This window comes from Pteronotus mesoamericanus, unplaced genomic scaffold, assembly GCF_021234165.1.
Source record: "Pteronotus mesoamericanus isolate MK-2021 breed Mesoamerican mustached bat unplaced genomic scaffold, CSHL_Meso_final scaffold_85, whole genome shotgun sequence".
NCBI classification, from domain to species: Eukaryota; Metazoa; Chordata; class Mammalia; order Chiroptera; family Mormoopidae; genus Pteronotus; species Pteronotus mesoamericanus.
The window spans coordinates 62,800,837-62,816,212 of NW_026555329.1; positions in this window are offsets into that span (position 1 = coordinate 62,800,837).

Genomic DNA, 15,376 nt, shown 5'->3' on the forward strand with positions numbered 1-15,376 from the left:
CAAATCTAATCCATAGCACATGGAGCACATAGTACAATATAGTCTTTTTTCTTCTTTTTGTATTGAATATATTGGGGTGAACTTGGTTCAAAAAACTATATAGGTTTCAAGTGTGCAGTTCTGTAACACATCATCTGCCTATTGCATTGTGGGTTCATCACCCCAAGTCGTCTCCTTCCATCACCGTTCATCCCCCGTACACCCCCTTGTACCTCCCCCCATCCCCTTCATCATAGAGTTGTCTCTACCTATGACTTTTCTTGCTTAATCCCTTCACATTTTCACCTGTCCTCCCAACATCCTCCCTTCTGACAGCTATCAGTCTGTTCTCCGGGTACCTATGAGTTTGTTTCTACTTTGTTTGTTAGTTCACTTTGTTCATTAGATATCACATATAAGTGAAGCCACATGGTACATATCTTCCTCTAACCAGCTTAAACTTCACTTAGCACAACACTCTTCAGGTCCATCCAAGCAGTCACAAAGGATAAGATTTTTCTTTTCTTTCCTTATTCTTTTTTTCCCCCCACCAAGTAGTATTCTAGTATTCTATTGTGTAAATGTGCCACAGCTTTTTTATCCACTCATCTGCTTATGGGAACTTGGGCTACTTCCAAATCTTTGCTGTTGTAAATAATGCCACAGTGAACAGAGTTGCATATGTTCTTCCTAATTAGTGTTTTGAGTTTCTTCAGGTATATTCCCAGAAGTGGAATCACTGGGAACCCACAGAATGGGAGAACACATTTGCCAATGATACATCTGATAAGGAGTTAATATCCAAAATTTATAAAGAACTTAAAAACTCAACACCAAAAAAAGGGGAAAAAAAAACAAAAAACAATCCAACTTAAAAATGGGCAAAGGACCTAAGTAGACACTTTTCCAAAGAGGGCATACAGATGGCCAATCGACATATGGAGAGATGCTTAACATCATTAATTGTCAGATAACTACAAATCAAAATCACAATATAGTCTTCTGGAACACCAGGTAATTCTTTTTGTGAGTAACAATAAGTCTGGCTTTCATTATCCATAACATATTTATACTTTTATTCAACCCCAGAATACACAGAAAGTGTATCAGAATTCATAACAAATATACCTTTGAAAAGTATGCATTCTAATTAGAGTTCAATGTTTTTATGCATTTTCTCTGAGATAAAGTACATTAAGGTACACATACTTTTGATGTGTAACTTCGTATTTTTTACAGGTAGACCTGTATAACCCTCTATTTTTCACAAATGGACTTTTATAAATTCTATACAGATGTGGAATATTTCATTTTTTTGTCCATGTCAAATATCTCCTTAGATGTGACCATTTAAAAATGTTTTTCTTCCACATTGATTAATTGTATCTTTTCTAAAAATTAATCTGAATGAAAATATACATTGTGTTCTTCTTGTTCCCAGCTATTCTTCCCATTATAAAACCATTTAGAATCATTCATTTTGTTTCATGAATCAGTAATCTGCTAATTTGTATTATTATAATATTTCATTGTGTGAATTAACACAATTATCTATTCATTCTACTGTGGGTAGACATTTGTGTAATATTAAGTTTAGCAATATTACAGTTTTTAAGGTAAAATTGTTATGAACTTTCCTTCATAAGTCTTTTTGTGGATGTCTATTTATTTCTCTTGGGTGAATATTTTTGAGAATTCTTTCTAGGTAATATTTTCATTCTATGTTTACTTTTATTAGAAATTTCTCCCCAGCAATACAGGAGACTTTTAGCTGTGTCATATCGTCACCAAATTTTGATGTTACGTTTTTAATTCTCTCTCTTCTAAGTGTTTGTGTAGTGATACCACATTATTGTTTTAATTCATATTAAATGATTTAATTTATGTCTATATAGTTATAGGTTCTTCATTAATCTTACTTTAGAAAGTGTATCTTCAATTCTTTTGATCATTTCCTTAATAGATTTTTTGTCAATTATTGAATTAAGAGGGTTTGATTGTATATATAATAAAAGTTCTTGATCAGATATACATTTACAATTTTGTTCTCCATCTATGCCTTGTCTCATTATTTTTGTAATGATATATTTTGATGATAGGAAGTTTTTAATATTTGTTAATTTTATCTTATCAATTGTGTGTTTTATGATTATTTCAAACAAATTTTTGCCTACTCCTAGTTCATGACTTTATTCTCGTGTGTCCTCTTAGAGAATTTTTATGTATCTAGCTTTTACATGTAATGAATGATCCATTTCAAACTAACTTTTATGTGTGATATGAGGCAGGGGCTGTGGTTTATTTCTTTTTTCCCCCAAATTGATATCCAATTTTTCTAGCCCCATTTGTTAATGTTCTTTCATTTCTCCATTAAAGTTTTCTAACACTTTTTAAAAATAAACTACCATATATGTGGAAGTCTATTTCTATTCTATTTGTTTATTATACATTACACTCTTTTGATTACTGTAATTTTACTGTATATTTGGCATACAGTTTTGTGTTTCTTTTTTCAATAATATTTTAGGTTCTGTGAATATCTATATAAATTTTAAAGTCTCTTTGTTCATTCCAGTTAAAAACCTACTGGGATTATAATTTGGCTTACTTTAAATCTATAGATCATGTTTGGAAGCATTGACATTTTGATAATATGAGTATTTTTATGATGAATATCATATGTTTTTCTACCTATTTAAAACTTTAAGTTTTCTCAGGGATAATTTTTATATATCATTTATTTTAGTTTTCAATGTAGATGTTTTGCATATCTCTGGTTAAGATTATTCCTAAATATTTTATTTCAATGATATTTTAATTATTCTATTTTCATTTTTCCAATTGTTTAATGCTAATAATACAGGGAGAATGTGATGGATTTTTGTTCTTAAATTGTGTGCCTTGCTAATCTAACTTATTAATTCTGAAAGATTTTTTAGTTTAAAAATCCTTAAGGATTTTTAAACTAAACAATTATGTCATTTGTGATTTTATTACTGCCTTCCAGTAATATTTTCTTATATTACTTTACTTCACTGTCTAGGCATTAAGTCAAACATTATATAGAACTGATGAGAGAAGACATCCTTGTATTTGATCCTAATCTTAGGTATGTTGTTAGCTGTAGATTTTTCCAGAATAAATATTTGTCGGGCAGTATCTAGTTATTAAGTTATTGTCTATAGATAATGTGATTTCTAACCCTAGGACATTGATTAGCATACTGCTATGTTGTTTATTTTTCTCTGTTTTTATATTTCTACATAAAACATGTAAAATAGATTTTATCACACGGATTTTAAAAATAGAGTTCCCAATTTGAATTAAGTAGGTTAGATGAATTCCTTATTAGCTGCCCATTTACTGAAGTAAAGGCATGGAAAGATCTGACTAATGTGCATGCATGTGGGATATGTGTTTGTGGACTCTGTGTACGTGGGCATGCATGTCTGCATGCATGAGTGTGCTCTAGGTATGGGTAGATAAGTCAGGAAGATGGGTATAAGGACACCTTTATTTCTTTATTTAACTTCTGTTAAGCCATTTTGGAAGATAGAAAAACACAAAAACATAGACCTTATTTATTTTCTTTACTCTGGACTCTCCTGAAAAGACAGCAGGGTAATATACACATTTATAAAGAGAACTTTTACATGTGAGAGAATTTTTATTGTTTTACTACGTGCCCTGACTAGGAATGGAACCACTGGCCTCTCGGTTCCCAGGCTGGCCCTCAATCCACTGAGGCCCATCAGCCAGGACATGAGAGAATTTTTAGATGAATGAGGGAGATCTGATTGTTGATGTAGAAAGATTAATGAACCTGACACTTGGCACATTAGTTATGTTTTTCACAAATGTAAGGAATTATAACAGATATTTGTAGTATTATTATTGTTTGTGTTATGAATTTTTGTTGGTAGATGAGTTACTCCATATAATTCCTTACAATAGCTATTCTTTGAGGAATTAATCCGCATTAGCAACACCAGAGAAGGATAATTTTCTTTCTCTATCTTTATTATGATTAACTAAAAATTTGTCATGAGAATGGAGATGATTTATATTTTAAAAAATGATGTGTGAGAGTTTAAAGTTTAACAAACATTTTCAAAAATCCTGCTCTTCTCTCTCATTTGGGGAAATAGCTGAAGGGAAGAGACTGAGGTTTTCTATAGAAAAAGCTTCCAAAGTCTAAGATGTGTTTCTTTGTCTGCTGAATAAATATGTGCTAAGCTACCATCATCCTTTTGTATTTTAACGCTTCTTTAGCTGTTTGATTTATCTCCACAGCCACAGATCTCTTTATAAGAATTTTCACTGACTGAAGCGATACCTATTAATGGGAATGGTTGTTGATAAACTGCAGGGCTCACCATTGTTATAAATGATCCTAGTGCTGCTGAGACTCCACAAATGTAGTTTGTGTTGAGTAGGAAGAAGGGAAGAGGCGATGTGCATTTTCTGCACTCTCAAGGGAGTCAATAGTAAGATTGCAGAGCCCCAATGGGGATTCTTCTAGAAGCCTGATCCGCAACGCTCTTTTCATGGTTTCATTATGCTTTATACTTCCTGACATTAGCGGTGAGGCTCAGGGTTCAGTTTTAACAAAGTGACTTCACTGACCTCGATTCAGCAGCGCTGTTTTTAGGACAGTGAAAAATAATTGAATTTTCCATGTGGAAGCATCTTAGCAAAACCCTTAGAGGTTGCTTTAAAAATAAGAATATCAAACTCTCAGAAAGAGGCAGACTGTAACAAAAAAAAAATTCTTAGAAAACATTCTAGACTGTGGGATAAAGGATTAAGTTATTGTACAAAGACCCAAAAGCATCAGATTGTGTGGAGAAATTTTAGCACTTTACAGAGACGCTTATTGATAAGTAGGATGTGATCAAATAAAAATTAAAAAGGCAAATTAAAGCCACAATTAGACACTTAAAAATACTAATAAAATGAGACAGTTAAAATGTGACTTATCCAAATGCATTATGTAAAATTATACCTATACAGAAAATTTGCATCTGTCAAAGAAAAAAAGTGTCACATAGATTCAAAGTAATTTAATATTTTATAAATTTCTCAGAGAAGTAAAAAGAACAAAACTGTGTAGCAGATTGGAGCATCTGTTGAACTTTTAATTAAAGGTTTTAATTTTGAATTTTATGAATACTTTTCTTCTCAATATTTTCCCTTATTCGTATGTTTGCACATCTGTTTGTTATATGCTTTTACCATGATTCATGACACAAATATTGAATTAAACTACAGAAGTAAATCACATGTAATACATTTATAAATGCCATTTATACAAAATGTCAGGGAAAATGAAGTGAAAGAATGTCTGGTTGTAAATTATGTGCCTTGCAGCATTATTTTTGATTAAGATACAATATTAATAAAGACAGGAAATAAATTTAAGTTGGCTAGTCAACTATCTTACACCATTTTTTCATAGGCACTTATGTTTTTTAAAATATTTCTATCTAACATAAGGAAACAATGGCTAAACCCAAAAGAAACTAATTAGGCTTATATGTGAGTGGAATTTTTATTTTTAACTTTTGCTGCTCTAATCATGTATTTAAAATAATCTTTGCTTAGTCCACAGTTGTTTATTGAGTGCCTGTTACCTTTAGACACTTGTGTCTGGGTTCTGGTCACAGTTCTGATATTTGCCAACACACAAGACATTATTGGTTAAACTGTTAATAGCAGTGTCATCCTAAACAAGTAATTTAAACAGCCTGAGTTTCAATACGATTTTATGTAATACAGGAAGGAGTACATTCTCCATTTTGTCCACATTGAGGTAATCTTATGCCTTGAAAAATCTGAAAATGCTTAGTAAGGTGAAAGCTGAGAATATGAATGAGGTGTTTTTTTTTCTGTTTCTTTTTTGGGTTTGTTTTTTTTTTTTTGTAATACTAATACTATCATAACCAATTTGTTGACATGCTCACGCATCCCAGAGCCTGTCAGCTGGTATATTTACTCTGCTGATATTGTCACATATCCAGATTGAAATGAGAGCATTAGAGTTCTGTGCTCTATATCAATACTCCAATACATGAATTTACAAACAGAAATTTATAAACCTTTATTATATAGGTGACATTTTCTTTAAAAAGTGGCCAAAATATACTACTTCTATTATTAATCTGATTCTAGAAACAATTTTTATAAACTCTTTTTAAAACCTTGATATTCGCTTTGAAAAGAGTGGATATTATGCCATTAGTGTACCAACTATATGAGAGGGGTCTCTAATTAGCGACTTCTCATTTACAAAACAGGTCCATGCAAACTATTGACTTCAGCTGCATTTTGATGTGACAGAGACCTGACCAGGGATATATAAAAACACTATGCAACAATAATAGTGAGTGCAATATAAAAACTGCCACAGCAAGCACCTTGTCAATCTGACCCTGACAAGCCGGACATATTGATTGGCTGGAGCTGGCAGAAGATTAAGCAGCCAGGAAAGACAGGCAAGTGCAGGTGGATAATACAATCCACATGTTACACCTCCTTTAAATTATGCACCGATCTGAAATGTCTGTTGCACGGGATTTTGAGTTCAACTCACGGTGACCGTGAAGTGGAAATGGCCTGTGAACCCCTTCTAGAAATAGCAATAAAGTTACATTCAGCCTAAAGTATTTGAAGGAAAATTGCTGTCAGCAGTAATAGAATTTATAGTTAACTTTGCCATTGTAGATAAATCCATGGTTTTGACTTTGTGACCACTGAAACATAAAAATTAAACCTTTTAGCCATGGCCAGGGCTTTTGTACTAAATGGTAAAAGCCAGTAATGATTGCTATCAGGAAGCTATTTCTAGCTATCATTTCTTGGGAGAAGAAACAATTTTCAAGCATGTCTGAAGTTTCATTTACAGTTAATTGGATGCTCCATAGTAAAGACTTTATAAATTGATTTATGAAAAGAGCTTCTAGAGGCCCCTGGCTCAGCTCTGTGCCTTTGGTCTGAGTGTACTTTGCTTTTATTATTGTTGCTAATGCATTGGATGAGGACCTTTTGTTGATAATAAGCTTAAAAGACATTTACTTTACTTTGCTTACATGTTTGTAGAGGATGTTGGAACAGAATTTTGCTGAATGGCTGGGCTGCAAATCAAATACAGCATCAAATGCTTCCTTCAGACCAGCCAGGGCGTTTACGGGGAGTAATAAATGTAAGTGCTGATTATTCCTCAGTAGAAAGCCTTATACTACTACCATTTTCAGAAAGTGTGTCCTATAAGTTAATATTAATTAGTTTTACTAAGGCAAAATAAAATAGACACCTAAGGTGATAACCCAGGTACTATATATTTTTCCTCTTCCCTTAAATAGAGGGTTTTAGTTAAAATTAAGGGGAAGAATTAGAAAGACTACTATACTTTCTAAAAATAAAAGCATGTCAAAGGGAAATCAGAAGCTCTGAAAGAATGCCTCCAAAATCCGGGTAATAACAAGGAATAAACAAAATGAATGTTATATATGTCTCATTCAACTTTGAGTATAACTTTCATAAACCTTCAGAGGTTCTTAACAGTATTCAGTATGGATGGATCTTGAGAATATTACGCTAAGAGATATACGTCAGAAAAAGGTAAGAGCCATATGATTATACTCCTATGTGGACCATAAAACTGAAACTCATAGACACAGACAGACAACAGCATTGCTGTTACCAGAGGGAAGGGGGTGAGGGTGTAGTAAAGAATAAAGGGTGCCAGTTACATGGCATGAAGATGATTTGACTTTGGCTGGTGGACACGCAATGCAGTATACAGATCATGTACGATAGAAATGGACACCTGAAACCTAATGGCCCTATGAACCAGTGTTGCCCCAATAAGTTAATAAAATAAGTATTAAAATTGGCCTTTAAATCTTATACAGTGTTTCAGTCTTCCAGAAGAGGAACTATGAAAACAGGAAAGAATAACAGGGCACATATTTAGAGATTAGAATTCTACGATACTGGAAGAAATGAAAAGAACACACAGGGGTTTGGGATATAAGAGTAGAGAAAACCCTTAGCTTTCATACAATCCACGCTTTATTTTTTAATAATTGATATCCTATATATCTATTTTATATCACATTTTCACTGACAACTGTCTCTTCTGTTCTATTACACAGTGATACCACCTGGCAATGAGTGAGTCATAAAAGCATCTCCTCCTTTATCTCTATAACAGGGTATGAATAAAGTGTTTGCCTATTTCATTGTACTTTGTTATTTTGCTTTATATTTTTAAAAATGTATAAAGGAGGGAAAAAGGAAATTATAATGTATACAGATATCAGCCAATCTTCTGCTTTACAAATTAATATATAGACTGTTTTGCCATGTGTTCAAATGCAAAGGGAAATGATATGAATTTAAAACCTTATAAAACATCTTGGGAATATATAACTGATATATTCATTTAACAAATGAAGCATGATTGAAAATTCATGTTGTTTTCGGCTCTCAGATAATGGACTTCCCCATACTCCCAAACAACAACAACAACAACAACAAAACAAAGGAAAATACATATAATATTATTTTTCAATGTTCACATATTTGTTTTGTTTTAGAGCACTTAATATATAAATGTGAAAAGTTTGTATAACTGAAATTACTTGGGATTTAGAAATAAGTTATTCGTGTAAACAAAAAGGGATTATTAAAAACTGAAGGTTTATATTTTTAGATTAGCTATAAAACCATATTATCTTTAAAATGACTTCAGATAATAACTTTTATATGCTAACTTGATATATTACATTGAAGAAAAAAATAGAAAGTCTATAATTCTTAAAACCGTTATGTTCAAATGAGAATATTGTCTTAAACACATGGGAAAGGAGAATTTAAAGTAAAAGGCAGGGGAAATCAGGCTTTTCCACAGGGAAAAAAAAAAGCTGTTGAGAAATCCTGTTAAGCCTGAGCAGTATTGTTTTTACTAAATCAGGCAGATGAATAAATAATATATTTAATCATGCAAAGAATAAACTCATAACGTAAGTGTATTAGTTTTCTGTGGCTACTGTAACAAAGCACCACTTGGTGGCTTAACACAACAAAAATATATTTTCTCACAGTTCTATATGCCAGAATTTCGGAAATTGTGATCAGTGGGCTAAAATCAAGGGGTCCCAGGAATGCACTTTATCCAGAGACTCTAGGGGAAGCTCTGTTTCTTGACTCATTCAGCTTCTGCTGGAGCTGCCTTTCCTGGATTTGCAGCCACATCACTCCCATCTTCAAAGCCAGCATTTCCGGCCTCTCTCTGCTGCGTCTGTGTCGCCTTCCCCGCTCTGTGCATAACAAATCTCTCCCTGCAGCTCTCCTATCATGAGACTGGTGAGCCAGGTAATCCAGCATAATCACCCAATCTAAAAATTTTTAATTTAATAACAACTGCAAAGAGCTTTTTTATATATAAGGTGACATTTACACATTCCAGGAATTAAGACTTGGTATCTTTGAGGGACCATGATTCTGCATAACATAAAAGTCAACTCTAAGAGCTGTTCTGCTCTATATGGCTTCTGGTCATCATGGTATAGAAGCTAATTAAATCCCTCTATCTAAACCAGAAGAGCAGGACTAGTTCTAAAACAAAAAATAGTAAAAAAGATAGTTTGAAACCTGTCTCTATAGGCCAGATAACAAAAGAGAGAGGATCCTGCTACCTAGGAACAGGAGGAGCCTGTATAAATTTCCACCGTTAACTGCTGCCGGGATCCCCATATGATGGAACATTCCTTTCTGCTTGATGATGCTTGAATTCTATGAGAGCCTCAACTTCCTTCAGACAATCCCTTGTTCTCAATTCCTGCATGTCCTAGTTTTACCAATTTCTTAAGCACCGAGTTGCATACTCAGCCACCTTTCTTAAACTAAGTCTTTTGGGCTAACTGAGCATTCCTTAGAAAAGTAGAAGGAGGGTGATAAAACCCTGAATAGACTGGAATTAAAAAGTCAGTCTTGACTATTGAGCCTAGAAGATTCAGTAAATATTTGTCAAATTAGTGCAGGAGAGTAGATAAAGTTTGAGTGTGGATTATTATATGTAGGCCTGATCAATAGATTATACAAAGGCCTAGAGATTTTGCAATCAGTTAGCAGATTTGGGTTATACTAAAGGCAAAGTTAGAGAATAGTAAGAAATGAGGTTGACAAGGTAAGAAGGAACCAAGTTATGAGCAGCTCATGCAGTTTTAAATCTGTATATTCTACCAAAGACAACTGCTTTTTATGCTTTTTGGCAGGAGTTGGTCGGATAAAAATTTTCACACTAGGTGGATCATTTTGGCCTAAGTACAAAGTACTTAGAAAGGTCAAGAGGGCAAATGGAAAAGACAATTATAAAACTTTTTGAAATTAATATAGATGCAGAATAAAGGTAGTTTGTGCTAAATTAGTAACAATGAAGATAGGGAGAAAAAACTGTTTTGAAACAGAATTATGAGCATTATTTTATTAAAATGATAGGAAACTTAGCAAAATGTCTTAAAGAAAATTGAGTAAAATGTAACTTTTATTTTTTAAATATGTATCCATTGATTTTTTTCAAGAGAGAAGAAAGTAGAGATAAACACGATGTGGGAGGAAAACATTGATTGGCAGCCTGTACATACCCTGACTGGGGACTGAACCTGCAATCTAGGTATGTGGCCTGACAGGAATCAGACCCATCACTTTTCGGTGTATGAGACAATGTTCTAATCAACTGAGCCACCTGGCCAGGGAGAGAATGTAACTTTTAAATTGCTTATAATTTTAGCCAAATCTAGAATCTTGTGCTAAAATGCTGCATTTTAACAAACTTATCTCACTAATTGGAAATGACAAGAAGCCCTAAGGGTCATTGCTCTGTTAAATTTAGCTCAAATTAGGGAAGAGTTTATTTTGTCTTATCAGATTTTCCCCCTGTTTTGTTTTAGATAGTTTTAGAGGCTTACATGACTCGAATATAGTCTACTTGACCATTACTCTATATGAAATAGACATTTTTTTTCTAACTTAGACTTGAATCTGTGTGATAAACATGGTGGTAATATTTTTAATGATGCATTCTATTTATCTATTTTCAATCTGTGTCACAAACATCTAGTTTTCTTTGCACAAGGGAGGTAATGACTTTTGAATCTGCCATATAAATCCACTTGAAAAAAAATCTTGAGTGCACTAAAGTGGTCCTAGTTCTTTCTTTGCAAGCTTATTTAATCTTCTGCTTAAAATGAAGTATCTTTCAAACAGGTATTTTATGAAAATGACATTTTGGCATGTGTATATTCTCATTTTTGTTCATCTGGCATGTTCTGTTCAATTTTTAAATTAAACATGTCTCTGTAACTCTTCAAATCTTAGGTTCAATGTCATTTATGAACATAAAGTTTTTCCTTTTTCACTGTTCATCATTGTCAAGAGGAGCAGGCAGATAATTTCAAGATATCAAGTTTTATGAAGTTCACACTAAAATTTCTTATTCCAAAGATAAGGCACAAAGTGTATAAAATAAAAATATTACCTCTTCTAAAGTATAAGTTAAAGATTTTAAAAAAACATGTAAACCCAATTATTTTAACTATAGCCAACTTAATGCTGATGTTATAGAGACAGCTTATTTGATCTGAGCATTGGTAGAGAACAGCCCGGTGAAAAATGCAGCCCACGTCCAGGCGGCCATTTCTCTAAAGAGAGCTCGTGGGTGTAGAAAGCGACTTGTTAGAAGAGAATCACATCAATTATTACAGCGACATTAAAATCATTTGACAAGATTTTTGTCGTTTTAAGAAGTTGTTTACCATTTTCTTTCCCAAGCACTATCCTTTTCACACTTCATCCCTTGATGAGCTAATGAGAGAACGTAACACAAGACTGTTTCACCTGTTTTTGAGGTAAAGTTTCTTACCCTGAGGTTGGACTAGGGATTCACATCAATTTCAAACCCCAATCATATAGCTCTTCCATCATATGAAAGGGTGAGACCATAAGGTACCCATCTCAGGCAAGCACTCCAAGGCATTAAAAATAGGGCAGCAAACAGATGGAATGGCTCAGGAGTCAAAATTGGCCTGTTACATTGTACCAGACAAATAAAGTTAGCAATGAATAGCTAATTTTCCTCAGTCTTAAGTTGGCAATAATTAGAAACAGTGGTTCTTAACAATTTTCTCAATCTATAGAATTCTCTGTCTCTAAAATGCATTTATCAGCATAACTGACTTAGCACATTTCTTACATGTCATTTTAGGTCAATAAAGAACTTAATTGACACTAATTCTTTAACCTATTCAAAATTCTTTGAAGAGTAGTTAGAATAAGAAGATCCTTTAGTCCTATTAGACTGCACAATTTTTGTAAACTCCTTTCTATTTTACTGTCTAATTTACTATCAAACATTTTTAAGTTGGAAAAATCAGAGAATGTCAAATTATCTGTGCTCATAAATGACATTTTTAATCACTTTTAAATTATAAATTAAGACACATCTTTAAAAAATGACTAATATACAACTCTCCATGCAACCTTATTGATTATATTTTATTTGTTAGTTCATCCAAGCCATTAACTTGTACAGTTCCCCAGAGCCTGAATATTGCCGACTGCTTATTCAGGCTACAGTTCGGTATGTGCCTCTGTCTTCTGTACGCCCTGCAAATTAGCAGCGGGTTCCAAAGGCTTGAACAACCTCAGATTTAACACCTTAATTTTGGGCTTTGAGCTTGGAGAACAGTGAGACAATAGAGCATATGTCGTTTTAAGCTACCTAGTTTGTAATCATGTTTTTACAATGGCTCTAGGAAACTAAAACATCAATTTAATTAACCGCATATTAGAAGTTGGAGTACTGATATCAACACTCCAACTTCAATAGCCCTGGTTCAAGAATGATTCATGAAGACGAACAATACATTGCTGAGACTTTCATAAAATGATTAAGTACTGCCTCTAGCAGCAGCAGCCCTTGATATGGTTTCAACACTGCAAAATATACATCTTTCTCTCAGTCTTGGAAAGGAGCCAGCAGTTTGCCTTCTTGGGCAAATGATCCCCATTCATGTTTACTGTTTCCACAGGGTTATTTGAAGTCGCCAGCTTACTTTCATTATTTGAAAGGGTTTTGGACTTGAAGTAGCTTCTGAGTGTGAAAATACATAATCTTCATGATTGGGTGATATTGCCAGAAACTAAAGAATAAGCTAGACAGACCAACATGCACTGGCGACCCACATGACTAACAGAAGCCTGTTGATAAATCCAGCAAAGGTGCCAGGTGAAGTTATTAGGAAGATCCTGGTCAGGAGCCACCTGTAGCAGGAGCCACAGGCAAATAAAAATAAATTGCTCTTGTTTCCTACCCTTAGAACTAAGCAAGAGGCGAAGTGCTTGGTTGGGTTTTGGATTTTGGAAGAGGTGTATTTCATATATGGGAATTTTGTTGGTGCCTCCCTGAAAGAAAGGCACTATATTTGTAAAGAGGTCTCAGACAGTAGGCTATATCTGAATTCTGGGAAGTGGTGGCTCCATTAATGCCTACATGACTGACCATCATTTAAAACCCTGGACACCAAAGCTCAGGTGAGCTTTCCTGATGGATAATGTTTCATGTATGTCAACACACATTGTCCTTGGGAGAATGAGGCACATCCGCACAGCTCCTCTGGGAGATAACACCGAGGCTTGTGTCTTGCTTTCACCCATACACCTTTACAGCTTCGCTGATTTTAAACTGTATCATTTGGGTATAAGTAACTTTAGCCATAAGTACAACTGCTTTCAATAGTCCTGTGAGTGCTTGTACAAATCTTGAAGACTGAAGGTGTTTCCTGGGGACCTTTGAGACAGAAGTCAATTGTCCTCAATTTTTAAAAAAATATATTTTTATTTATTTTTTACATCAATATTTATCCCCCTATACCTGCTTCCACTTCCACCCAATACCCTACACCAGCAATTACCATATTTTTGTCTATGTCCTTGAGTTCTCTTTTTTTTCATTTTTTATTAGATTCCTCCACCATCCAACCCTTCTCAGAGCTGTCAATTGTCTTAAATTTTAAAGACAGCTCATTGTCAGAAAACAAAGTCCCATTGAATTGTTTTTTTGCACTATCTTTAAACCTTTGTGCATATTTCAGTTTTCATCTGGTATCAGTTTCCTTCAGTCTTCTAGAATGTGAATATGGGGGATTAATTCTTTCAGCTTTGGCAGTTTTGAGCAAGGTTTTATTTTGCCTTCACTTTGATAGATTTTTTCACTTGGAAGGAAATTCTCTGTCCTATAGGTACATGTATTTCCCAAGCCTCAGAGCTTCATCTCATCCCCGGAGGGATCCCACCGGACTAGGAGATCCCTCAAAGGCACCTTTGACACTCTACCCGAACTCTAAGTAGGGACAATCAGGGTGTTTACCTTTTTTGTTTCCCACGGTTTCAGAAATCACTACCTTTTGTTGTGTGATGCCCATTGTCTTGAAAATCATTGTTTCATATAGTTTATTGTTCATTTAGTAGTTATTTTAGGCATAAAAAATACACTATAGTCCCTATTACTAGATCTCAACCAGAACGGGAGGTCATTTCCAAGCATATCCTAGACAAGTCCCTCTCACTGGTTTTTGCTTCTTTCTCTGCTGCCCCCACCCCCAAGAGCAAGTAGAGTTCCAGGCTCATTTTTGTGCTTCTCCTGTGCCAACCCAAGAGAGAGGAGCCCTGGTTCCTTTAAGTGGAGTTGATAAAGGATCTGTTGTTAGGTGTTCTTAATGCTTTGGCATTGGCAGTGTTTCCAAGTCTTCAAGTGGACTAGCTAGGGAAGTTTTGTATGTAGACATGTGTCTAAGGACATATGTAAAATAGCCACAAACATGTTTAATTGCACTTTAAAAGTTGCAAAAATGTCTAGAATTACAATTGCTCTAACAGTAATCAAGTAACCATAATAGTACATAAATTTAGCAAATGTTGACTATGTTTTCATTAGTCATATTGAATCTTAAGAAAATAAAAATATATAAAAATTGACTCTGTGGCATTGTCTATAAATTCAAGATAACAAAGATGTGAAATTTTATTTTATCTTGTGCTTTTTATGATATTGTGCATGACCTTTCCCCAGGAGCATTGTGCTGTATATCCTTCTAGATACAGTTCAAAATAAGTGATGAGAGCGATCAAGTATCATGATAGCTTTAATTACTTCACTTCCTATTAAAGTCTGTTTTTTTATGTTTAAATACTGTATTTGCAAACAGTGAAAAGAATACATGAACAAAAACCTCCCTATCAATCACAATATTTTGCTTAAAGCACATTTTAGCTATATCCATACCAGGTTTTTCAAAACTGATTCACAGAGCCCTGATTTTCCTTCTACAGTGAT